Genomic DNA, 27,829 nt, shown 5'->3' with positions numbered 1-27,829 from the left:
CCCAGGCACAGGGGAGCCTGGTGGGCTGCCGTCTATGGGGTCACACCAAGTCAGACACGACTGAAGTGACTTAGCAGCAGCAGCAGTAGCAGCTAACGTTTATTGAGCACTTATGAGGAGACAGATTCTATTCTAAGCATTTTATGTATATCATCTGGTTTAAAACCTACAGCTACCCATGTGAGGTAGATACTGTTGTTATCCCCTTTTATAGATGATGAAATTGACTCACTCAAAGTTACAGAGCTGGGATAGTTGTGGTTTGAACCCAGACAGTTTGACCCCTGAGTGCCCCCTCATACCAAGTGTTCATTTCTATTTCACTCTTTCCAGAATCCCATGGCATGGTGCTTTTTTGGAGGAGTGAAATGAGAAAGAAGGAAATTCATGTTGATAGAGCTCCTTTGTAAGTGAGTGACATGCTCAGATCTATTTTATTATTTAATCCTCATAATGTCTCTTTAAAGTAGTTATTATTTGCATAACTTACAGATAGAGAAACTCCTTTGATAGTTTGTAAGTGGTGCCAGGATTTGAACTTGAATCTAATAAATGGCATTTATTCAGTGTTTATTCTGTGATAGGAATTTTATATATATATATTTTTTTTCTTTGGTTCTGACAACAATCTGATAAGGTAGTTGTCTCTGAGAATGTCTCTAAGGTAGATATTCAGACATGAGAATGTCTCAGTCATGAGAATGAAATATCAGAAATGAACAGAAATCCTGAGTAGTCTTCAGGCTGTGAAAGGCAGGCTAGCTCTGGGCTGTGGTATATCACAAGGAAGAGAAGCAACTGCCCATGGAATGAGTAGGATACAGACGTATTTGTCACCTAGAACTTGCCTTGGTTAAAAGAGAGGATGTTGGGCTTCCCTGGTGGTGCAGTACGTTCCCTGGTGGGAATCTGCTTGCCAGTATAGGGACATGGGTTCCATCTCTGGTCTGGGAAGATCTCACATGCTGCAGAGAAACTAAGCCCATGAGCTACAACTACTGAGCCTACATGCTGTAACTACTGAAGCTGGTGTGCCTAGAGCCTATGCTTCACAAGAGAAGCCACCACAATGAGAAAGCCTGCACGATGCAGCAAGAGAGTAGCACCCATTCTCTGCAACTAAAGAAAGCCTGCACAGCAACAGAGACCTAGTGCAACCAAAATAAATAAATAAATGAACAAAAAATAAATGAGAGGGTGAAAACAGTGAGAAGAAAAACCCAAACATTGGCTTAGGGTCAGGCTTTTGGTGTAGATGGGTGCGTGCTAAGTCACTTCAGTTGTATTCCACTCCTTGCGACCCTATGAACTGTTTAGCCTGCCAGGTTCCTCTGTCCATGGGATTCTTCAGGCAAGAATCCTAGAATAGGTTGCGATTTCCTACTCCAGCAGATCTTTCCAGCCTAGGGATTGAACCTGTGTCTCTTGTGTTTCCTGCACTGCAGGCAGTCTTTACTGCTGAGCCACTGGGGAAGCCGTAGATGGATGGTAAATTGGCTAAATGCAGGAAAAATACATCATTAGGAAGGAAACATCCTATATAAGGTGTTTTCTGGTTGTGGAGAATGTAGTTCCCATTGATACATCTGGAATGGAATATTTAATCCTATTGTGGAAACAACTGGCTTCTTCATAAGTCTCTTCCTGTTTGGGTCAGATTGTCCATCAGTGAAGCCAGGTAGAAGCTGCCTCTGTACAGTCTCTGTGATGCTAGTCAGTATGCATGACTGTAAAATTCCCTAAGATTTTTTGAGTTGGATTGGGTTCTGTCTACCTTTAAATTACTCCCAGACCCCTAAGTGTATGGCTCTTGAAAGAACTTCCTGATATCAAAGACAGGTATGACTCCCATCTTCCAGGCGAGGATCTGAGACTTAGGTCCAGTGTCTTGTCCAAAGTTAGACAGCTGATAAATGGCAGAGATAGGATTTGAAGTCAGGTCTACTGATGACTAAAACATATATCAGAATATAGCAACTCACTCTCTTGCTTGGAGAATTTCATGACTCCTGCTTGTACAATTTTTATTTCAGCAGTTTCTTCTGCTATTCAAACTTTATGTGAAGCTATTCCCTCCAGCTTATGTAATGGAGAATAGCATCGAGGGTTGGCCAGTCTGTATTTAGGAAGTACATTTAGATGCCACTCATCCTTAAGCTATTGCAGAATTTCCCTAAACATTCTCAGTCCTCAACTTTCTTTCCTCTACAGAAAATGCTCAGGAAAAATTGTTAAAATGAATCAGATCACTATTTTGTGTAGTGGCTCACCATTGCAGATAATGATTGTTTTTGGCTTCTCCTCCCCTGAGACCATGAGACTCAGGTTTGAAATGTTTTAAACATGCATGTTTCACCATAGACAGAAGTTCTTAAGCTGATTATTGAGCAGATAAGTTTTGGGTGTGTATGTAATTTTTTTTAATTATAAAGGATTACATGCATATGATAATCTTCCCCCTACAAGCTCCCCATCCACCCAAAAGATCACCCAGCCCCACAGGGCATACATATGAAAATCAAAAGTTCACATTTCATCATAAAAAACCATTTTCAGGCCTCAGGAACAAGTTTCATTCCTTTCAGGACTAGTTGCATAATGCTGGATAATGGCTCTCATAAGAAAATGTTTCATGGGTGAATCTGACTCATATCCAAGGTTGCCATACACTGATTACAGAATGAGGACCAAACTCATTGAGCTGACATTTACAGTTCTTCATCATCTTACTCTTTAACTACATCGTTTTCTGGGTCTGTTGTTCCAGGCATAGACATTTTCAAGATCCCAGTGTCTTTTCTCATATTGTTCTCTGTCTGCTATGTCCTAACATCTGTTCTCCACCTATTATTATTATTATCCTTCACGTACTCATTTCAAATGCAATTTCTTTATGTGTCATCTCATCTATTTTTCTACTTTTATTTTTGGTAATTTTCCTTGATCCTTTCCAAGCATTGATTTTGTGCTGCTCAGAATTATTCAATGACATTGCACACTCTGCTCATTTAACTCATCAGACTCAAACTGCAGACCTTCAGAAGGGAGAGGGAAAGAGCAAGAGATGATAAGTAGAAACCTGTTGTTTCTGCAGTTGGAATTGGTCCAGCTGGTGCTTCTTTTGATGTTGTTGTTGTGAAGCATTTAAAGCAAAGCCTGATTGTACTTAGTTTTCAAATTACTTGCTGACTTCAGAACCCCAGAAAGATTCTGGTGGTGGTGGTTTAGTTGCTGAGTCATGTGTGACTCTTGTGACCCCATTTGTAGCCCACCTGGCTCCTCTGTCCTTGGAAATTTTCCAGGCAAAAATACTGGAGTGAGTTGCCATTTCCTCCTCCAGGAGATCTTCCTGACCCAGAGATTGAGCCCTCATCTCCTGCGGCTCCTTCTTTGCAGGTGGATTCTTTACCCCTAGTGCCACCTGGGAAGCCTCAGTAAGATTCTGCTGCTGCTAAGTCTCTTCAGTCGTGTCCAACTCTGTGCAACCCCATAGACGGCAGCCCACCAGGCTCCCCTGTCCCTGGGATTCTCCAGGCAAGAACACTGGAGTGGGTTGCCATTTCCTTCTCCAATGCATGAAAGTGAAAAGTGAAAGTGAAGTCACTCAGTCGTGTCTGACTCTTAGCAACCCCATGGACTGCAGCCTACCAGGCTCCTCCGTCCATGGGACTTTCCAGGCAAGAGTACTGGAGTGGGGTGCCACTGCCTTCTCCACAGTGAGATTCTAGTCTCCCTTAATTAGTTGTTTGCATCTGTCAGTGTAACCTTATTTTACCCATATTTGACTACTTGCTCACAATATACCCCTTTCAAGGATCATTCTGTCATTTTTGAGGTTGCACCCAAGTACTGTAATTCAGACTCTTTTGTTGATTATGAGGGCTACTCCGTTTCTTCTATGGGATTCTTGCACATAATAGATATAATAGTCATCTGAATTAAATTCACCCATTCCCGTCCATTTTAGTTGGCTAATTCCTAGGATCTTGATGTTTATTCTTACCATCTCCTGCTTGACCATGTCCGGTTTTCCTTGATTCATGGATTTAACATTCTAGGTTCCTATACAATACTGTTCTTTGCAGCATTGGATTTTACTTGCATCACCAGACACAACCACAACTGAGTGTCATGTCTGCTTTGGCCCAACCGCCTCATTCATTCTGGGGCTATTGGTAATTTTCCTCCACTCTTCCCCAGTAGCAGCATATTGGACACCTTCAGACCTGGGGGACTCATCTCTTGGTGTCATATCTTTTTGGCCTTTTATACAGTTCATGAGGTTCTTACGGCAAGTATACTGGGGTGGTTTGCCATTCCCTCCTTCAGTGGATCATGTTCTGTCAGAGCTCTCTGCTATAACCTGTCTTGGGTAGCTCTGCACTGCATGGCTCATAGCTTCATTGAGTTACACAAGCCCCTTCACCACAACAGGGTAGAGATCCTCGAAGGGGTTAAATTGTGTGCAAATAGTCAAATATGGGTAAAATAAGGTTACACTGACACAGGCAAACAGCTAATTAAGGAGACTAGAATCTGAGACTAGAATCTTACTGAGGCTTCCCAGGTGCACTAATGGCAAAGAATCCACCAGATGACTCGTTGGAAAAGTCCCTGTTGCTGGGAAGGATTGAGGGCAGAAGGAGAAGAGGATGAGATGGCTGGACAGAATCACTGATATAATGAACATGAACTTGGGCAAACTCTGGGAGATGGTGAGGGACAGGGAGGCCTGGAGTGCTGCAGTCTATGGGGTTGCAAAGAGCTGGACACGACTAGGTGACTAGACAACAACACAGTGTACTGGGGTTCCCCCGGTGGCTCTGGTGGTAAAGAACCTGTCTGCAATGCAGGAGCCATGGGAGACTTGGGTTCAATCCCTGGTTTAGATGATAAACCATATAATCATGCAGTCCCTTACTTACTCTTTTAAAGCTTCAGCTTTTTCACCTATAAAATGTGGAAAATGATGACATCTACCCAAAGGCTTGTTTCTAAAGCATGAAGAAAAGAATTTTTCATGTAGCAAACTTTCAGTAAGCGTTGGCCATGCTTCTTTATTGTTTCTTTTCACATGGAGTCTGTGTCTGAGTTATACAGTTTAGAATTCTTTCATCAATATTCAGGGTGTGGTTTGCTCCTGCAATTCCTCTCCCTTACAGTATTTGCATTCATCTTTCAGGAAATTGTGATATACAAATTTTGTTAGAATAAGATATTTGATTGCCACATGTCAAAAGTTGTCATTATATTTACAAACATGCATACATATATATATATAGAAATACCTGTACATGTGTCTAATCTATCGATATATAAACACATACAACAAAATGTATGGACTTCCCTAGTGGCTCAGCAGTGAAGAATCCACCTGCAGTACAAGTGATGTGTGTTCAATCCCTGGGTCAGGAAGATCCACTGGAGAAGGAAATGACAACCCACTCTAGTATTTTTTCTTGAGAAATCCCATGGATGGAGGAGCCTGGCAAGCTATAGTCTACGGGACTGCAGATGAGTTGGACATGACTTAGTGACTAAACAACCACAAAATGTGTAAGGTCTTAATGTGAATGCCCCATACACCCTCACATAGGCTGCCCTCATGCACTAAGAAACCTGTGCAACTTGACATAGTGGTCTGCAATTTTCTAACAATCTGAAGAACAGGAATAACAAGAGATAATCAATACTTTTTGCCTGTATGAGCTCAACTTTTGACATTTTTAAGAACTAAAGACACCGAAGAATTCATAAGTCAAAATTACTTACACCTAATGAAATACTAACTTGTTTTTTGTTTAATAGGATTGGGATTGAAAAGCACATTTTAGGAATGCCCTGTAAATAATACATGAAAGCGAAAAAGGGCAATGATTAATTAGACCACAAGTTCATTAACATAAAACATAAAACATATATGAAAGTTATAGATTTCTAAGCTACTTACTAGACCTCAGTAAGTGGTTGAGAATCTGAGCTGTAAGAAATGAAACTCACTTAAATAAATAACCACCAAGATCAGAACAAACGGTCTTTGCTTTATAAACCTTGCTCTGTATGCCTTCAGAGTTGAAGCGGAAGCCATCAAAAATGCAGTCTCATTCCTAAGCCTCCGAGAAGCATGTCATTACTCTTTCCACTTTGAGAGAGGAGCCTGTCAATCAAGCAAGCTTATTTTGCAGGTCCTGGAGGGGAGGATAGCACATTAAGTTTTACTCTCTCTTATTCTTGGTAACACTTTATCTCAAGTGCCCATTAACAAGCACAGTCTATAATTCAGGCTGAATTATGATGAAAGCACTCTCCTGGGAGTGCAAAGCATCTGCATCCACCAGCAGCTGCCATTAGTTTACGAGAATGAGTGTCTCCAATCACACCCAGCAAGGTGAAGTGCCCCGGTTCAGGAACTACACAGAGTCTACCCCATTGAAGCTTCAGAAGAGGCTCCTTTGTTCTCTGTTTCTCTCACCTCACCTGAGCTACCTTAAGAAGCCACTGGGCTTCATTTCTTCTTTTTATGACATATGTGACACTTTATCCTGGGATTCAGATCTTAATTCTTCAGTTCCCTTTTTTTATGTCATGATAAAAATTCTGGGGAATATATAGAATCAGCTGCCTTTCAGATTCATCATTTCAATATTTTCATCTGCAACAACTGTTTAATTAGAAGAGGCTCCTTTTGGTAGGCTCCTTTTGTACAACTTTAATGAAACTGAAGAGCATGAAATGTGGTTTCCCTGCTTTTAAATGAAGCTCCTTTTATAGAAATAAGATGAGAAATGGAGAAATTGTTGAAGTCACAGTGCATGAAATTAAGGGAGCCCAAACTGTATTGGCACTAGTGTGTTTTTTTTTTTTTTTCTCTTAAGTTGATGTTTTGAGGACCAAGGTTGTGGTTGCTAACAAACAGGGCTGATGTTGTTTTTTTTTCTCTCTCTCTCTCTCTTTTTTTTTTTCAAGTTCATAGATTTCTGACAGACATGCCCTTAAGGATTCAATTTGTTGTTGTTTAGGAAAATTTTATGAAGTAAACTATTATGCAATAGAGGACTATTTTCACACAACACAAAAGAAAATTAATGATGGCATCTGGTTATGAGATAAAACCTGAAATTGTGCTGGATTTCATGTAAAGCAGGATTCAATGTGCAGACCTGAAACAGAATAATTACAGAAGATTTCAAGCAACTTGTGTTATAATCATATGCCATGTACATAAGGCCCTACCACACCACTAAGGTGTTAGTTACATGGGTATTCTAGTCATTATCAAATTTTCTATCATATTGTTCTGTATCTTGAAATACAAAGGGAAGAGATGAAGCTACACTCCTCTCATACATTAATCAATGTAACAACCATGTTGGAAATTCAAATTCAGGGGTCTGCATGCCCTTGCTATACAATTTAGACTAACTTGATAATAAGCATTTTGGGGGGCTGGATGCAGGTCTTGGAACTGGTTTTAATTGCTAGTTTGAAATGATGAAAATACTGAGTGTGATTTGCCTGCTGACCTAGAATAGATGATTAGCATTCTCACATGAGAACAGAGAGGCATTAACCCTCAAGTATAAAGAGAGAACCTCTAAGAGCCATCAAAAATTGGGGCCTGAAACTTCTATCAAAGATTATTAATTCACAAACCTATGGTTGCCAGGGGAAGGGAATGATGGGGGAAAGGGATACTTAGGGAACGTAGGATGGACATGTACACACTGCTATATTTACAATGGCTAACCAACAAGGACCTACTCTAAAGCACATGGAAGTCTGCTCAGTGTTATGTGGCAACCCGGATGGGAGGAGGGTTTTGGGGAGAATGGATACGTGTATGTGTATGGCTGAATCCCTTCGCTGTCCACATGAAACTATCACAGCATTGTTAAATAGCTGTACCCCAATACAGAATTAAAAGTTTAAAAAAAGAAAAAAAAAAGATTATTAGCTCTTGAAGCCCAGCCTTCACTCCAACAGATTGTAGAAAAGAGAACTGAGGAGACAAAGACAGCAAGAGAAGCCTCATGGGCTTGTGTTTCAGTCTTGCAGAATTCCCCTCCTCTCCTCTTGGGATAGCTGAGGGTTTGTCAGCTTCTACCCCACCCATCTTGTGATATGGGGGAGTCAGGAGCTGAGGGGTTTGGGAGATAAGACCAGACCTAGCTTCCTTTTTGGAAAACTGAATGATAGAGAGATTTCTTAAGGTCTCCTGATAAATCTGAAAGACCACCCCCCAGTCAGCACTTGGACTTCTGACTTTCATGGCCCAGAAATGTCCTGTTGAGGTTAGCTGGAAAGATTGACAAGAAGTCAGGAGGAGGCTACAGTCATGGAGTTTATTTTAGAGAACTCTGCATCTGCCTTCCATCTCTCCTCCCACCCACTCCAACCCTGAGTAAGTAAAGCCTTGAAAAGGGACAAGGACGCATCAGTGTCCCTCCCCTTCCACTCCAAGATGCCAAGAGTGAAAGTGCCAGCCTCACCCTGCTTTCCACGCCTGAGCTTTCGAAGCTGCAGACCTGGTCTTGGCCGAGGGATCGCTGAGGCAGAAATCAGATTTAAATGGAATATGAGAGCAGTTTTAAACTGGAGAGTGTTCTAATCATTGAGAGTAAACTGAAATGCAAGAGACTTGCTAAAGTGTTGAACAAAAAACAAGGTTGAAAGCAGTGACTGAGGGAAAAAAGTAGTAGTTTATACTCAAAAAGTCAGTTTGATTAATTTCTATTTGTTTCCTTTGATGATTTTTGATCTCTTTGTGTATCAATAGTTTTCTTTTGAGTTTAGAACACCACCACTAAGGTAATTCCTTCTTAAATAACTAAAATAAACACAAATGCTGAATTTTTTTTCACAACCAAAAATCTCCAATGTTTCCTACATTTCATATCACATTAAAAGTTCCCCAAGAGAAGACTTTTCCAGAAAAAGAGAGCAATAAAAAGAACCAAAACAGTCTATGAAACCTACAACATTGTTTTGCCTTCTCCATTTTTATCAATCATTTTGAACAGCACAAACCCAAGTAAATAGTGTTATAATTAGTTATCTTTTTTAGAATGATTAATTTTCTGTTTTTATCTCTGGGTAATAAACTCCTTATTTGGTTCGGTATTTCAGGAAGCAGCCTCTGTGGTAGAGATTTGTGTGTGGAGGTTTAGTAGAGAGAGCTGTCTGGATCAACACTGAGGGAGTGAAGGAATCAGGAAGACGTACAAGGAGAAGTCAAACCAGGAGGCGGTCGTAAGAAAGAGTTGTGTTGAATTGGGGCCTGAGGGCACTTAACACTCTCTGCCTAGACCAGCCTTGGATGTAGGGTGTCCTTAGGAAGGGCATGTGAACTGATCCAACCAAGGGCTCCAACTGCCAATACTCCCAGCAGTGGTGCATTGGTAAATCAGCTCTCTGGACACAAAACAAAGCAAAACAGAACAAAACCAAAACCCACCACAAAACCCTTATTTTTTTGTTTGCTGATTTCCGTAGTGTAAGTAGTCCCATCAAGACTGATTTCAACCTACTCTTATGAAGCCAGTGAAGGAGAATTGGGAAGAGACATTCACGACTGGCCCTAGCTCATCTTTGGTTCCATCCTTGGGGAGGGATCTTGGTAGTTCACCCACGGCATCCATTGTACTAACTTCTTTTCTTGTAAAGAAGTACTCCTAAACCTTCAAAGATTTTCGGCCGCATTGGGCACACCACAATAAACAGTTGCAGGTTTCAATTCAGTGAAATTAAATCACCCCGAGTGAGAAAGTCATTTATATTCCATGATATCCCAACAGCCTATTCTTATTTGGCAGTGTCAGGCTCTGAACCAACAGCAACATCTGCTGGCAATTTATTCTCTATTATCTTCTGCCTACTACTTAACCTACTGGATCAAACAATTCTATGTTCACTGTTCCCTATCCACCTGTAAGTTGGAGTGTTCACTTGTAAAAATTTAAATGTAGCTTTAGAAAATTTTTCATACCCTGATCAGAATGTCGGTTATAAAAATTTCAAATATGTAATCGTTATTTTCCCCAGCCCACTGCTCTTTTGTCCAATTTATTTCCCTATGATTTTAGCCTGATTGACTTTCTGAAGGCTTAGAAGGGCAAACGTAAAAGGTCTGTTGACAATAACATGGAGAAGTGCTGAATGGTCAGGCAGGTTGTTGATGTTTCGCTTTTCCGGAACCCACTGATTGTTGACCTCAGGCCTCATTTTCTTTTCTCACGCATACTTCAGAGATTGGCCTGTCTTCTCTCTGAGACCCTCTCTTCCCTGTTCACTGTGGAAATGAACGTAGTAACACAACTTCTCTCATTTTTATCTCTAATCTAAGGACAGATTGTGAGTTTGCAATGTAGGGAAGGTATACCCAATATGCATTGTTTTGCTGGATTATTCTAACAAGTAAAGGAACAAGTAGCAAGAAATATTCTAACAAGAAAAGAAGGCAGACAAGGGCCTGTGAAATAAGATTCAAAAGGAATTTTCAAAACAGTAGGGCATTTTCACTCTTTTAATAATAGTTATGTCTAGTCTTCACTGAGGTGTAAAATAGGTCCCAGTCTGATTTTTCACTCATTTAATTTCCTAGTTTATTTCCTATGAATTGGTGGTTTTCTTTGTTTTTGGGGATGGCTTCCAGAATTGTCTAACCCTGGACAAGAAAGCCCCATAGTCCCCACAAAGGGGCAGAAATGTAGATAATATATTATCTATGGCAAAGGCTAAGCTGTTATGACAAAGGGAACAAGAAATAAAATGGCTTGACTAAGACAGAGTTAGTTTTTAGGTAACACTTCAGTCAGTTCAGCCCTGAGTGACAAGGGATCACGACGGACAGAGTTGTTGAGGAAGCCAACTCTTCTGTCTTGTTCTGCCATGTTCCCCATCCTCTAGATCAATGTACTAACTGACCAGGCCCAAGAGGGATCTGGGATGCTAATATGGCTGTGTTCCAGTTCATGAGAAGGGGAAAAGTCCAGAACAAGAGCTTTCTTTTTAACAAAGAGACAGTGAACTTTTAAGATGTTAAGTTTTACTTCTCTTCACATTCCACTGGGTTCTGGAAAATGTAATTTTTAACTGGATGGCCATGAACTTATGTCAGGGCAGATTTTGGGGGATGGTTAGCAGGCTGCCACTCTGGTCCCCTAAATATCCATGTTCACGTTTCTTATCATCTTCTTGTGTCCCATGGAAGACAGTCCAAAGTCTCATCCATTTCTGCATCAGATCAAATTTTCAGAACTCTGGGAGATGATGAACAGTCCTCTTCAAGAGGTCCAGATGAAGTTTTTGTCGTCTGATGACTATAAACTAATAGATAATCAGCCTAAAATATGATAACTACAATTCAAAACTCTCATTCATATAATAGAAGAATTGGAGACACAGCAGTCCTTAGTTATTGCAAAGACCTCCTGCCCTAGCAGTGGAGTATGGCTTGTAAGTAGCCATCTGGGCACCCCACTGTGCCTTCTGGAAGAGCTACCTTGTCCATTTTCCTTCATGGACCCCAGCTTTATCATTTGTAAGAGTCTCATGTGTGGTTTTATCTGTCTGAAGTGGGTGTTGAAAAGTAAAGTTTTTGCAGTCTGCTCTGGCTGAAGCAGGCCTGGGACCTAGAGTGTTGCTAGATTTGTGATTTCTTTGGTAAATACAACTGCCTAAAAATATGTAGGTTTTCAACCTATTAATGCTTGCTTCCATTCGTACCTATTGGCAGGTAACCTATAATGACGGTTTTTCCTGGACATAGTACCTTTTGCCTGCTGATTCTCTTTTACTGCTAGCATCGTTGCCCAGTCCCCACCCCACCCCCACCCCACCCCAGTTCTTCACTTAGGCTTGGCTTGTCTGTACTGGAGGCATCTCTTGCCAAGACATCTTCACAGGAGATGTTTGAGAGAGGTTCCAGGTAACAGACTGCTATTTTCGGTGTAGACCCAATTTAGTTTGTGTTTCCAGTCCTGTGACTCTACAAATTTCTGGATTCTCCAGTGATTTAGATTTCAGACTACAGGAAGAGAGTATCTCCTTTAGTGGATTTGTAGTTTTGCACATGTCTGCTTTCAAACTGACAAACCCTTGCCTTAGTGTATCTCTTTCTTAGGTATCTTATAGAAAGTGGCAAGGAGCAACTCACTTCTAAATTTCTGGGTATTTCCCCAGCACTTCCTCCAGAGCTGTGAGTTCCCTGGGTGTGCTTTCTGAGCTGACACAGGTGAGAGTTTGGCTGAAAGCATAACAAGGGGTACAGAAGATCAGAAGACAATGTCTAGTTTTCCTCTGCCCATTAGATAATTTCTAAGCCAGTTTAGAAATGTATCAATATTTTAGATTTTGTTACTTAGTATACTGCTTCCAGGTGCTAATTTCTGTATAACTCAAGCTAAGTCAAAGTAAAAGTTATGTTGTTGTAACAAAGAGATCCCCAAATACAATTTATGTAAGAAGTTTTAGTTTGGCTAATCCAGGGTCCTTAGGGTGGTAGTTCGGCTACTCAGGATAAGGATAGACCTAGATTTCTTCCATTATGTCATTCCGCCAACCCCCACAAATGCCTGTTTTTACGGAAGAGAAGGAGAATGGATTTGAGGGAACCAACTAGTAGTTTGCCAAAAACATTAAGAAGTAGGCCCAAAATGTTTCAAGTAAGATTAATTAATATTGTAGCCATCTCTACACGATGCTGTCAATCTCACTGTCTTCCTGTTTCACAAATGATGAGACTCTTAAGCCATTTTCCCTCCCTGTCTTTTTGACTAGAATCATGAAATCATCTGGGGCTTCCCAGGTGGCGCTAGTGGTAAAGAACCTACCTGCCAATGCAGGAGATGTAAGAGACACGGGTTCAACCCATGGGTCGGGAAGATCCTCTGGAGGAGAGCATGGCAATCCACTCCAGTATTCTTGCCTGGAGAATCCGCCTGAACAGAGGAGCCTGGTGGGCTGCAGTCCACAGGGTCACAAGGAGTCAAACGTGACCGAAGTGACAGCACAGCATGCGAAACCATCCAACTGCATGAAACCATCTAATCAGCTCCTGTAGGGCACTGGTAGGGCCTTTGGGTAATTGAACTGCCTGGGGACTGCCACTACCATTTAATGCCCAAGAAGCCTGAATTATGAGCAAGGGACATGACCTCAAAATACACCATTGTCCCGCTCCAAATGCATGAGAAACCAAATTTCCTAATTCACAGTCCTCATTTTCAGGTCATTAGTGTCAGAGCTGAGACAAGAATATAGATTTTCTGACTATTTATTACACTAACTTTCTAAAATCCAATCCTTGACGAATAGGCTTAAAGGAAATTACACTTAAAAAAAAAAAGTTTAAAAAATTTTTACTGTGCTCCTGGCTCCCACCTGTTCTATAGCAGCAGCACCTTACCTGCTTAATTCTGTCTTTTCCTACCACATTTGAAAAGGAAAAAAAATCTGTTAAAAATAGAATGACAGTTGTAGGGGAAGGAAATAAAACTCTAAATACAGTATCTCTATATGCATGTATAAATAGGAATATAAACAGACAAATATAGGATGACTATAAAGCAGTAAGACTTTATTTTGGTATGAGTTTTGTGGCATCGATCTCATTGCTTTGTATTCAGGCTTATGTATGTTTAAGGTACTGTGCTTTCCCGATTCAAATAAAGAAGATCGGGTGGTGAAGAGTGGGGGCATTGGGGTGGGAACGATCAAGCCCTTGGACACAGGGCAGAAGCCTGCAGTCTGAGTATCAGAACAGAGGCTTGGAGTCTGAGACCAAGGACCCAAGGAGAGGAGGCAAGGGAGAGACCCCAGCCGGGAAGAGCTCGGGGACCAGGGCAGAAGCAAGCCAGCAGCAGGCTCGCACACAGGCAAGTGGGCAGGAAAACCAGCCGCGAGGCACCGGAACAAGGCAGGCTGAGCCCTGGGCCATTACTGCAAACCACAGAGCAGCAACAACAAAATAAAGTAGGAACAAATATATAACTACCATAACAGGATTCCCAGGGAAAGCTACCGTGTCGCCTGGAAGGGAGAATGAAATAAGGAGTGGTAAATATGTTATCTTGACCGGAGGCACAAAAGTTGGGAGAGCAAATTGTGACATATTGATCTTAGCCTGTTGAGTATGCAAAAGGGTTTATTGTGACCGCAGGTTGAACCGTGCTACAGAGGAGGGACAGTGTGGCCACTGGGCCGCATATCTTTGTATCTTTCCCTTTCATATATTGTTTAAGCAGTGAAAAAAAAATTCTGATAAAAATAGAGATGACAAGTTTTGGAGAAGGAAATATGAAACTAAATACATTATGTAAATATGCAAAAGCAGGACTAAAAATACAGAAATCTGGACGAAGATACAGTAAGAAGACGATGCCAGTGACAGCAGCGTTGGTGTCAGGAGAGGGTACAAAGATGCGTCCTTTTCTGTGGGTCCCTGAACTGTTTATTTTAATTTGCTGGGAGGATTGCACCTGTGTGAATTTGCTCGTTCTTTTTAGAGTCAAGACTGTCAGATCGTTTGAGTTCCTTATAGTGTTCTGATTTCATATAGTTTCATATACAGCTGAAAAAAAAGTAGCTTTTAATTTGCCTCCTTAAACTAACATTGTAAAGCAACTACTCTGCAATAAAAATTAAAACACAAACACAAAAACAAAACCCTGTCCCGTCTTTCCTGTTGTACAGCTGCAGCTAACTGGCATTTTTCCAATCTGGTACTAGGGAAAATCACCTTTATGGACTTTCTTTCTTTTACCTACTCTTTTTATAAAAACCCGAGCACAACTTGTTTTCTGTCTTTTCTCTGTGGATGACACCCTCTCATTACCAGGCACATAGAATTTTACTTTCTTTTTTTTTTTTTTTTTTTTTTTTGATGATAGTTTCAGTTTAACAGCTTACTTGGTGGGCGTGTTTGAAAGATGAGCTGGCTGGCTACTCACTAGCCCACATAGCACATTTCTCTTGGTCTGTGTGGTCTATTCTCGAGTTCAAGACTTCAGAATAGGAGGAAGGGGGAAGTAGGTAAGGTGAGATTATTCCTCCTTCCTTCCATTGCAGAATGGCTTGTTACCATGAATTGCAGAGCCATGGTTGGCTCATGACAGCCAGGGGGGCAACAGCTTGTTGCTGAAGTCACGTCCATCGATTCTCGAGTCTTATGCGTCACACTTGCTTAGATCTGCCAGGTATTTCTTTGCCTTCCTCTGGCTGGATTCCAGACTGCCCTGTGCCCTGTGATCAATCCAGCTGCCGAGAGAGAATAAAGGGAGAGAATCTGGGAAAATTAGAGCTTTAAGGGAAGTTAAGGATCATCTGCTTCACCTCTTCTTCTGTCCACTGGTAAAAGGAATTCCATGAAACACTAGCTGAGGATACTAGTAATAATAAGGGCAGTGTGAGTCCTGGAAGCCAGGTCTCCTTCTGGTCTATTTCCAATAGACCCTGTATATTTCCTTACCACAGGCAGGAGTCTACACAATGTATCCACGTATTTGCTCTTTAAATAGACTAATCGGGGTTCCTTCTTCTTTATAATTCTATATAATAACACTGTCACTAACAGTATTTTTTGCCACTATACAGTTAGCAAACGGAAGAGTGAAAAATTCTTATTCCCTCCTTTTCTATTTTTTTCTTGTTTTGTGACTTTTCTCCAATTAGACCTGAATGTATAAAGAGGAAGAATGTTTGAATCCCTCTTTTTTGCCCTATGTATTTTTTGCTTCTGGGGGGAAAAAACATTGTAACCTTGTTCCAGTTTCCTAAGAAGACTGGATTCCTCTGCAATGGGAAATCTCTATCTCTTCCCTTCCTATCAGTACGCTGTTGGATTTAACCTCAAGGTGCAAAATGTTGTTTGACTGCCTCAACTAACATCTCGAGTAGCTCCCGCCATTGTAACCAGAGCCACGGACAGCATCCCTCACATATAGCTCTGTCCCCCTCTCTTTGCGACAGCGTCTCATCTAAAACATTTTCAGGTATGTTTCCTCATGGGTGCTTGGGACTGTGACTGCCATATGGTGTCAAGAGCAACATCTGCATCGATGCATTATGGATAATAAGTACCCGAAAGAGCATTTGTTAGAGATTTGTGGGAACCCCAGAGGTCTGGGTATGCAGTCATAGTGTGTTATTCTCTCAATTTGTTTGTTTATTTGTGCTTTTTTCATTGAGCATATACTTAGTGAGTTCTACTGTGGGCAGCGTGCACTAGGCTTACTGCACGAAATGAGATACAGGAGCTTAGCGTCTAGTTGGGAAGATGGATAAAAATGTGAATGATTATATAACCCAGTGTGATCATCACTCTGAAAAAGGCAAATTGAAAGGTCAGAGAGGGAGCACAAGGACATTGCATTTCATTTGATCTGTGAGTGCAGAGAGATCTTCCTGGCATGGTGATGCTTGAATGAGTGTTTAAGGATGAGTAGGGACAGGTTGTCATTGAGCACACTCCAGGAAATGGTGAAGGACAGGGAGCCTCGCATGCTGCAGTCCATGCAGTCTCAAAGAGTCGCACACGACTGAGCAACTGAACAACAGCAACAAGGCACAGGCCAGGTAGTCAGGGAGGGACAGAACCCCAGGCAGAGGAGAGGGCAGTGCAGTGGGCACAGAGGAATGGGAAGACACATTCTCGGGAAATTGCAGTATCTGGTGTGGCCAGCGGGGGACTGCATGAGAGAGGAGACTGGAAAAAACAATGGAGGTTCAGATGGCAGCCAGTCTTCTCAGCCAAGTCTGGACTTTGTACTTTACTGTATCATGGAAAATATTGAAACATAATATAATCAGATTTATGGATTGGAAAACTGACCTGGGCAATAAGGTAGGCTTGCAGGTTGTGAGACTAAAGGCAAAGAGATGGGTTAAGAATCAGCTATAGTAGTTTACACAGAAATGTGGGTGCCTTGAAACAAGGCTGTGGTAGTTGGGGAGGGATGAGAGCTCCAAGCTGTTGTAGTGTTTGAATTGGTAGGAGTTGGTAACTGACCAGATGTAGAAGAGAAAGCAGACTAGAATGTCATTCAGCAACTGAATTGATACCATTTACTGTGACAGACATTTACTGTGACAGAAATTTACTGTGACAAGGGGCTTTCCTGATAGTTCAGTTGGTAAAGAATCCGCCTGTAATGCAGGAGACCCTGGTTCCATTCCTGGGTCGGGAAGATCTGCTGGAGAAGTGATAGGCTACCCACTCCAGTATTCTTGTGCTTTTCTCGTGGCTCAGATGGTAAAGAATCCGCCTGCAATGCGGGAGACCTGGGTTCAATCTCTGGGTTGGGAAGATACCCTGGAGAAGGGAAAGGCTACCCACTCCAGTATTCTGGCCTGGAGAATTCCATGGATTGTATAGTCCATGGGCTCGCAAAGAGTCGGACATGACTGAGCAAATTTCACTTTCACTGTGACAGAAAGTGAAAGGGCAGGTTGTTGGATGTGGTGATATTGGGGTTAGGGAACATGATGTGAAATGCCTGTGGTACATGTAAGAGAATCTGTCTGCGAGGTAATGAGCACTTCATAAGCCTATAGCTCAGCAGAGATATTAGGCCCGAGATAGAGACATATTGGTCATTGGCAAGTTTTTGGTGGGTGAAACTTTACATATGGATAGGGGAAACCAGGAAGACAAGCTAAGAGAAACAGTGGTAATGAATCAGACTTCCTGGATTCAAATCCCAGATCTGTCATTTTGGGGCTGTGCAATTATGGGCACGTTACCTCACCTTTCCAAACCTTGGTTGCCTTCTCTGTAAAATGGGAATAATCCTCGTAACCATCTTAAGCATCACGTGAAGTCCTTAGTCACGTGCCTGGAACACTGTAAATACCAATCGATATTGGCTATTATTATTGCTATTATTAAATTAAGAGTTTACAGTGGGTGCTGAAAAGAGGATTGCAGATGAGGGATATCTAACATTTCACAGAGAAACAGTGAGGAATAGGAATGCTGGGGTAAAACATGAGCAAGTTAGAAGTGGAGAAGGGAAATACATTTCAGAATGAGTGCCCAACAGTGTCAACCAGCACTGTGAGCTTAAGAAACAGTAGGTTTGGCAAACAGTGTGATACTTTTCAAGGACAAACACATTAGAGGGTGGGATTGAAAAGTAAATGGAGGATGAGATGATAGAGACTGGAGTATAGAATACTGTTTTAATAAGTTTAGTTATATAAAATAAAGGAATCTCAGTGTCTAGAGCAGGTTTTGAAGAAGAGAGAGGGCTTTTGTAAAGTTGGAAGGAAACTGGCAAGTTGAAAAACCAAAGGTAAAGAAATACATGCAGGATATATAGGTTAGAACTCCATGTTGATCTTTCCTTCCTATGTTAGACAAAGTGTGTTATGTCCCAAAGTCCACGGTCAAGGGACAAAAGAGGAAGAGATCCAACTTTAGCTGTTTTCTAGGCACTGTGTAAGGTGCTTTTCATTTATTCACTTACTGAAACTTCTTGGAGACTTGTCAAAAGAGCTGCCCATTGATAATTCCTATTTTCTATCCAAAGCAACTAGGACATACAGGGAGTAGGCAATTCACCAAAGGACACAAATAAAAATTGGGAACTTGGCTATGCTCTGCTGCTTTCAAAACTTGTGTTTCCTGAGCTACTCAGTGGTTTTATTTACATGAAAGATTTCTGGAAAATGTGTGTTTATGATGATGGATGGTTGCAGCAGACAGTGTTAGCGCTCTTCCCACATCTGCTTAGTCTCTTTGCTATTTTCCTCTATGTTGATTCTCATTGCTCTTTCCTTACAGCCAGCACCTGCCCCTCTTTGTTGGAAGGGTGTCCTTAGACTGTAAAAGGGTACTTTCCTGTTTGAAGATTAGGAAGTTCTTGAAAAACCAGGTTTACTGCCGCTGCTGCATACTCCTAACCCTAAGCAATGCTTGATGGATGTCATGGTTGTAATACCCAGCTCTTTGGTCCCTGATATGAAAACACTGAGGTGTGATTTCCACCATTATCAGATTTCCCCAGGGAATTGAGCGGGTTACCAGCTCTGGTCCCTTGCTTGATATCTTCATTTGGCTTCTAAATTAATTTCCTATTGCTTTTGTAACAAATCATCACAATTTTCATGACTTAAAACATCAAAATTTATAATTTAATAGTTTGCAGGAGCCCCATCTCAGTCTTGGTAGGCTGAAAGGTGTTGGCGGCCTTGTGTTCGTTTTTGTAGAGTGAATGGGAGGATCTTTTCTGGGCAGAAATTCAGTTCCATGTGGTTGTGGTCTTGTTTCCTGGCTGGCTCTCAGCTGGGCCCTACCCTTCACTCCTAGAGGCCTCTCTCTGTTCTTTCACAGAACCTCCAGTATCGAAGAGCCAGCACAGGGCGCATCAGGCCCTTCTCATACTGTGATCTTCTGAACCTACCTTTTTTCTCATTTAAGTCCTCCTGTGATTAGATTGAGCCCATCTGTGTATAATCTAGGATAATCTCCCTATTTTGTGACCAAATGTTTTGTAATCTTAATTTCATCTGTAATTTTACTTCCCTTTTTACCAAAGAAGGCAACATATTCCTAAGTTCTATTATTAGGAGGTGGGCATCTTTCAGGGGAGGCATCATTCTATCTACCACAGTTTCCTTTCCTTGTGGTCCCACTTCCTCAATCCCTCTACCTGTGTTTTTTGAAATCACTTCCTAATAAATCACTTTCACAAGTGATTTATTTGGGATTTTGCTTTTGGGGAATTCAACCTGAGCCAATGAGGAATTTTCTAAATTCAAGAATTGTCTTCATTATTGAATTTGGGGTGGCCAGTGGGAGGGTCAGGCCAGCACTCTAAGTCTGGGCAGAAAATGTCCACTCCCGTGCCTGTGTTCCTAGCTGCTGGGCTCATTGGCTTTCTGGCAGTTGGACGGGAAGAACAGGGGAGACTTTGCTAATGAGATTCTCTCTGCTCACCTGAAATGCTCTGCACAGCATCAGTGTGGCACCCTCGGCAGCCTTGCCTACCAGCGAGTCTCTGTGCGTGGCATTTATAAACCCAAGCATGAGGTTCTGCCACAGCCGTCAAATGTGGTAGCTCGTTAGTAAGTGGCAGACACCAGGCAGGGCTGGCCCAGCCCTGATGCTACGTGGCAAGGCATAGAAAATGAACATGCCACCCAGTTCAGGGTCAATATGCAAAACAGAAAAGGGAAAAATGGAAGCTTGACAGCCTGTCACAATGATTATTAACTGTCTTCTGGAGACCTGTGGGCTCCCAGCTCCTTGAACACACTTAGCCAGTCAGCAGTCTGTATCAGCTCTTTAGCACACACTCCTTTGCTGTGTGTATCCCTTGGGTCTGTTTCATCAGGTGCCAAATTTCTTGTCCTCTGTGCACACGGATGCTCCATTTACACCCACTGCCGCAGGGTCCCCAGTGATGGAGGTACATATAATTTAAACCTAGGACATTTTTTTTCTCGTGTGAGCCAGGTTAATCACAGGCTCTGCCAGGTGACAAAAAAGGGAGGTTGCTCAAACACAGCACACCTGCTGAGCAGAGTTTACATCTGATCCTTGAAAATATTACTTCAGAAACCATTACTTGGAAGGCCGTGACTGAAGGAAGCCCCTTGGTAATAGTTGTAATGGTGCCCCATGCTTCCTTTTCGATTGCCTTGCATTCCCTTTCTTTCACCAACCTACAGCTCCAATTTATACTTCCCTTTCTCTTTACAACATAATCCTCACTCCCTGAAATTTACACCTACATTCCAGACTCCACATGACAGCTCCGTTCATAATACCACCCATGAAAAAGGCTTTTATGATCTTGAATTTTATACTCCTCAACATTTTTCCCTACTACTTTCAAAATACACATTCTTAATATCCCCAACAAAGGGGAACAGATTAAAGAGAAATACCATAAAATAATTCAGTGAAGACCTAATAAAAGATGCAATCAATCAAGCAAGTGACAGTAGCAGTTTCTTTTAACATCAAATCTAATGGTTTCTTTTTCTAGTACAAAAGTGCTCCATTAACAGTGTGAGTCTTTTATTTAGGTAATTCACACGAGTGGTTGCCAGATGTAGTTTATTTTCAGGAAGGCACACTTATAGAAGCAGCACACTGAGCTAGAGACAGAGTTATCTCCATCTAACGTACTCTCTAATGACCTTTCAGAGTGAAAATAGCAGTGAAATCCTAAAACCGAAACCCTCAAAAATCAGATCCAAGTAGCACTTCACATTTAAAATGATGGTTGGATGTCAGGGCTGGCCTACAGAGGATTGTGGAGTGATCCTTCGCCTCACCATCTATCCTCAATGCACAGCCTTGATTGGCCAGAGCCTCCCCCTGCACCATGCAGCCGGGTCCACTCCAGCTTCATTGTGTTTTGACTCCCTTGCTTCAATCAAAACTCACCAGCTGAAGCCCTCTTTCCCTCAAATGGTTCTTTTCTACTAGGTACTTCAATCAACTAATGTTCCCTAATGTATTCACTTTGTACAGTGATTGATAAGATTCTTCTCTGAGTGTCCATTAGTAAAGGACACCTTTTGAAGATGATGCCTTTAACCCAGGGCAGTGGCCACAATGGTGTCAAGCAGAGGGAGAAGTGAATGAACTGGTTTCAGAGAGATCTGGGTTGAGATAGATCCAGACTTGTTATGCACCAGGTAGTACCTCTGGATACATTATCTATGTCCCAGGAACTTGTCTCCTGTTTTGATGAAAGTGTGGATAATATTTGGAAAGTGTGTCCAAATTTTTCTTCTTTCAAAGAAGTATATATTTAGTGTCTACTATTTTTGATGATTAGATGAGAAGAGGTCATATTTAACACAATGCCTAAATGTAATTTCCCTAAAAAGTTGTTAAAAAAGATGGTGAAAATTTCTGGGAAGATAGTTGCTTTTTTAAAAATTTATTTTTGGCTATGCTGAGCAGTATGTGCGATCTTAGTTCCCCAACCAGGGATTGAACCCATGCCCTCTGCAACGGAACTTCATTCTTAAGATTCTTAAGCACTGGACTGCCAGGGAAGTCCCAGAAGATAGGTTTGAGTTGTGTAACTTTTGTTCTCCTTCAATTCATATCACGTTAGCTGTTTAACCAAAGAGGAGCTGGCTTTGGATGATATATATCTAAGATGCTTCAGAAGTTGTCTGGAGACATTGAAATCTGATTCTAGTGAAATTCAGTAGACAATCCTATCCCAGGAAAAGATTGAGAAGATAGACAAATGCTTTAAATTAAAGAGGACTTCTTAAGAGTAAATGAATAATAGCTTCTTAGGTTAATAACCTGGGTGACAAAAAGATTTAGGGATAAAAAGGTCTGTTCTAGGGATGAGGCAACTAGGGTTTAAGTCTTGGGTTTGTTAGTTAATTATTACGTGCCCTAACAAAAGTCATTTAAACTATTCGTGCCTCAATTTCTTCATTTGTAAAGTGGTTGGGATATAGCAGGTTATCTCTAAGGTTGGTTCCATGTCGAGAATTTTCTATAAACTGTGTTTGTGGAACTTTTTTCAACGTCACATTTTAAGAGATGCTATTGCATAAGTTATATTTGAACCGAGACTTGATAAAATCTTTGTAAGCACTTCAGCTTCTTTTTACATTTCATTTTGCTGACTTTTCTCCTTTTCTTCGATTACCTTTTCTCACCCTTTCTATTAAATCTCTCATATTGGGTAGGCCAAGCTATGAATAGAATTTACTATATATATGGCTCACTAGACAACTGCATCCTTGAGGAATTCAACCAACCACTTTGTTAGTATAAAGACAAGGAGAAGAATAAATCAGGCAAATGAGCGGCATGCACTGTTTGAAGAATGGGAAGGAGTGGTTTCTAAATAATCCACAGTTCTAGGATGAGGGCAGGATATTGTGCTGCAGGTAAGCAGAAGGGACGAAAGCAGAGTAAAGCTGTGTGGCTTGTCTGGTATGGGATAATGAGAGTAAAGACTAATATTTACTGAGATTTGCCATGTTGAAGGGACTGTGCTAAGGGCTTTATTAAAACCTTAAGAAGAAGATATTCACTAATCTGATAAAGATGAGGAAACTGAGGTCCAGAAAATTTAATTGCATGACCCCAAATCACACAGGAAGTGGCATAGTCAGCATACGGACTCAAGTTCTTTGCGTTCAAAGCCAAGGCTGTTTGTCACTAGTTATGGCTTTCCAGGACCTAAAAATATGAATTTGAACAGAAATGAGGTATGAACTCTACATGGTGTTGACTTGAATGTGACAGATAGACGCAGAGCAGATCAAAAGGAAGCTAAGCTGAGTTAGACTGGGGAGGACAGTTCTTTCTATTTACTATAGTGGCCTTTTTTGGTGGGGGTTGGGGCAGGGAGGATTGGGAAGATTGGTTTATCTGCTGCTTGTGTGCATGCATGCTAAGTCGCTTCCATCATGGTTGAGGCCGACTCTGTGTGTGACCCTATGGACTGTAGCCTGGCGGGAGAACCCCATGGACAGAGGGATTCTCCAAGTAAGAATACTGGAGTGGGTTGCCATGCCCTCCTCCAGGGGATCTTCCCAACCCATGGATCCAAGCTGCGTCTCCTGTCTCCTGCATTTCCTGCACTGCAGGCGGATACTTTACCTTGGAGCCACCTGGGAAGCCCCTATCTGCTGCTTATATTAAAGTAATATAATACGTAAAAGGGAACATAGAACATTATCCCTTAGCATCCATAGATTTTCTGAGGTTAGTCATGGGTAGTGTGGAAAAACGTCAGGTAAAATGCATGCTAAAATGAGAAAGAATATGTGTGTTCTTGTGTGTGTGTATTTGCTGAAGTATATTTGGATGACTGCTGAGAAGATAGTTTAATGCATTCACTGAATTTTTCAGTTGATTAAAGAATACTCTACTTGCTTGCCTTATGGCAGACTAAAAGGGCTTCCCAAGCAATCATCTAAAAAACAAGATAAAATATACCAAACTGTGTGTCCTTGAACCTCTCGTCATACACTTGTTTAAAATTAATATACTTAAAACAGGATAACCCACCTATCTGTGGCACTCAGTGACTTAGAGCTATATATAATACATATTAATAAGCCAGGAGAATGTGGTCCCTGCCACACTCATTTTGTTTTCGCCCTCCTGATGGGGCTCTTGCTGTCAGAGGCTTCTTCTCAGATAATGAAAGGCAATGCAAGATATACACATTCATCCCTTTCTCCTTTCAATCTTCTGTCCTGTCATCTCTGTGCAACAGAATCTTCCATTAGTGTTCACTTTAATAAGCCAATTTCTTTGGGTTTTTAAGTGACAATTTTTAAATTAGTGGGGATCCATGCCAGTCTTTCAAAGGTGGGTATCTTCACGTTGCTCTCTCACAGGGTAGGTTTTAATTAGGAAGGTCACTGCTAATTTTAAGGGAATGCAGCAGGACATGTTTCCTCTCCTCCCTATTTTGGTCATGTCTAGCTAGTAATGGAACAGTGCGTTTTATCAGGATGTGCCTAAGAAATGGCAATAAGATCAACAAGCCAACAAGCCCAGTGAATACGTCTAGTATATTGTACAGATTTCCTTTCTCATTCTAATTCTGCCCTCTATATATGTCCTATTTCTGTGACTTATGGATACATATCAAGAAAACTTTGTAAAGTTGTGCTTTTTGAAAGTTAATGTTTTCATTTTCATCACATTTAAATAGTTTAGAGCTGTTAAGAAAGAAGGAATAAATTTGGGTAAACATTATAGGGGAGGAGAAACCCAGTTTGTTTAATGAAGACAACCTATTTTCACCTAGGAACTCAAATTGAGGGTATATCAAACTAAGGCTTTTGGTGGGGCAGTTCTGGCCCCTTTATGTCTTTTGTGTAAATGGTGGTTGCTGGGGGTGATGAGGTCTGCTTTTGTCCTCAATGGACCACAAGGCATTTTGTACTTTCGGAGCACCTGACCATCAGTTTCATTACAACACACACGCTATCCATGGTGGACTCTCCAAACCTCTTTGTCCACAGTCCTCAACTCATATGGAGAAGACTTTTGAATTAGCTCAGAGTTGGAAGAGTATTTGTTGTTGTTCAGTCACCCAGTCGTATCTGACTCTTTGAGACCCCATAGACTGCAGCATGCCAGGCCTCCCTGTCCCTCACCATCTTCCAAAGTTTGCCCAAGTTCATGTCCATTGCATCGGTGATGCCATCCAGCCATCTCATCCTCTGACACCCTCTTCTCCTTCTGCCCTTTATCTTTCCCAGCAACAGGGACTTGTCCAATAAGTTGGCTGTTCATATCAGATAAACAAAATACTGGAGCTTCAACTTCAGCATCAGTCCTTCCAACGAGTATTCAAGGTTGATCTCCCTTGAGGTTGACTGATTTAATTTCTTTACTGTTCAAGGGACTTTCAGGGGTCTTCTCCAGCACCATGATTCAAAGGCATCAATTCTTTGGCACTCTGCCTTCTTTACAGTCCAGCTCTCACAACCATAGATGACCATTGGAAAGACCATAACCTTGACTATATGGACCTTTGTCCAGAGTAATGTCTCTGCTTTTCAACACTGTCTAGGTTTGCCATAGCTTTCCTGCCAAGAAACAATTGTCTTCTGGTTTCATGGCTGAAGTCACCGTCAGCAGTGATTTTAGAACCCAAGAAGAGGAAATCCGTTACCACTTCCACCTTTTCCCTACTATTTGGCATGAAGTAATGGGACTGGATGCCATGATCTGTTTTTTTAATATTCAGTTTTAAGCCGGCTCTTTCACTCTCCTCCTTCACCCTTATCAAGAGGCTCTTGAGTTCCCTTTTGCTTTCTGCCATTAGAGTGGTATCATCCTTCTGTCTGAGGTTGTTGATGTTACTTTAGCCTATCTTGATTCCATCCAACCCGGCATTTCTCGTGATGTGCTCAGTGTATAGGTTAAACAAACAGGGTGAGAGCAGACAGCCCTGTTGTACTCCTTTCTTGATCTTGAACCAATCAGTTGCTCCACACAGGGTTCTAACTGTTACTTCTTGGCCTGCATGCAGGTTTCTCAGGAGACAGGTAAGATGGTCTGGTGTTCCCATCTCTCTAAGAGCTTTCCACAGTTTGTCATGATCCACACAGTCAAAGGCTTTAGCATAGTTGATGAAACATAGGTAGGTATTTTTCTGGAATTCCTTTGCTTTCTCTATGATCCAATGAATGTTGGCAATTTGATCTCTGATTCCTCTGCCTTTTCTAAATCCAGTTTGGACATCTGGAAATTCTTGGTTTGCATAATGCTGAAGCCTGGCATGCAAAATTTTAAGCATGACTTTACTAGCATGGGAGATGAGTGCAATCATCCGATGGTTAGCACATTCTTTGGGCTTCCCTCATAGCTCAGTTGGTCAAGAATCTGCCTGAAATGCAGGAGACCTGGGTTCAATCCCTGGGTTGGGAAGATCCCCTGGAGAAGGGAAAGGCTACCCAGTCTAGTATTCTGGCCTGGAGAATTCCATGGACTATACAGTCCATGGAGTTGCAAAGAGTCGGACACAACTGAGCAACTTTCACTTTCACTACCCTTCTTGGGAATTGGGATGAGGATTGACCTTTCTAGTCCTGTGGCCACTGCTGGGTCTTCCAGATTTGCTGACATACTGAGTGAAAAACCTTGATGGCATCATCCTTTAGGGTTTTGAATAGATCTACTGGAATTCCGTCACATCCACTAGCTTTATTAACAGCAGTGCTTCCTAATACCCACTTGACTTCACACTCCAGAATATCTGGCTCTGGATGACTGACCACACCATCATAGTAATCTGGCTCATTAAGGTCTTTATTGTATAGTTCTTCCATGTATTCTTTCCATCTCTTCTTGAACAGTCCAGGCAGGTCATCTAAAAAATCAGCTTCATGTATAACTCCTAATTATGAAAGATAAACTATATTAAAAAAAAAACAACTTTTCCTATCTCTTCTTTGATAATCCACAAAACACTGGTGAAAGATGTTTAAGGTTAATTGCTATTTTGTTGCATTGTTTTTTTAAAAAAATTGAAGCCTCGATTTGACTTGGAGTCCATCTTTGTGGGCTGCTGTGAAATAGGAGCAGACAGGCTAGTCTGGAATCTGGCTCTCAGAAATGCGCCCTTTACAACTGGAAGGAACGACAGATCTCCTAACCCTGGAGGAACAAATGAGTGAGTGTTACTGAAAAACAATTTTGTGACTGCAAATTAAAGAATCATTCTGAGGTCAGAGTGACTTTTCTATTGGTTATTGATACATTAAAAAAAATTGGAATATGATTATTGTTACTGAGGATATTTTGAAAATGAATGAAAAAGAAAGTGTGTGTCAGGATTTAGCCAGATGAGTGATGTTCCTTCATCTTAGTGTCATGGAGGTGGCCAGCTGTTGATGAGATTTTGTCAACAAAGTTATTTCTCATTGAGTTCCCAGTCTTCCAGGACTTTCTGTGGCTCCTCCTTGCTTTGTAACTTAGAGGAGGTAGAAGGTGATTATGTTTTGTCAGAAAAGCAAGCAAGCATGGAATTTCAGCTCAGTACCAACAATTTCCACTTTGACAGTGTCATTCAGCATTCACTGCCAACTTTCTAATTAATTCAGGCTTCACTGAATTATGACTTGTCTTATTTGGAGCTTGTTTTTGGGTTAATGATTTTGTTTTCCAGACCTATGTTGTTGAAATATCAAATTCGAATTTGTAAATTATATTGGCAACTTTTCTTCTTTCATGACAGCTAACATTCTTTTCTGTGGTAAAGAAACCACATCTTGCCACCCTTAAGGAAGGCTATCATTTTCTCCAAAGAAGTACTGGGTGTTATTACAGAACGTGACTAAAACCTTTGGCAGGAAAAAGCATGTAGAAAGT

At 41.4% G+C, this 27,829-nt stretch overlaps 1 long non-coding RNA gene across 1 annotated transcript in view; it reads left to right on the top strand.

The window, feature by feature from the left end:
• The window catches only part of LOC129629804 (uncharacterized), a 127,719-nt gene that overhangs the window by 54,580 nt on the left and 45,310 nt on the right, over positions 1–27,829 (top strand). The window contains exon 2 of the long non-coding RNA XR_008703332.1: positions 26,992–27,131. This is a non-coding gene — a long non-coding RNA (uncharacterized LOC129629804). The remainder of the gene's footprint in view (positions 1–26,991; positions 27,132–27,829) is intronic.

Source organism: Bubalus kerabau, chromosome 16, assembly GCF_029407905.1.
Source record: "Bubalus kerabau isolate K-KA32 ecotype Philippines breed swamp buffalo chromosome 16, PCC_UOA_SB_1v2, whole genome shotgun sequence".
NCBI lineage: Eukaryota > Metazoa > Chordata > Mammalia > Artiodactyla > Bovidae > Bubalus > Bubalus kerabau.
The sequence above is the reverse complement of the archived record's forward strand: the minus strand, read 5'-3'. Positions and strand labels throughout refer to the sequence as shown.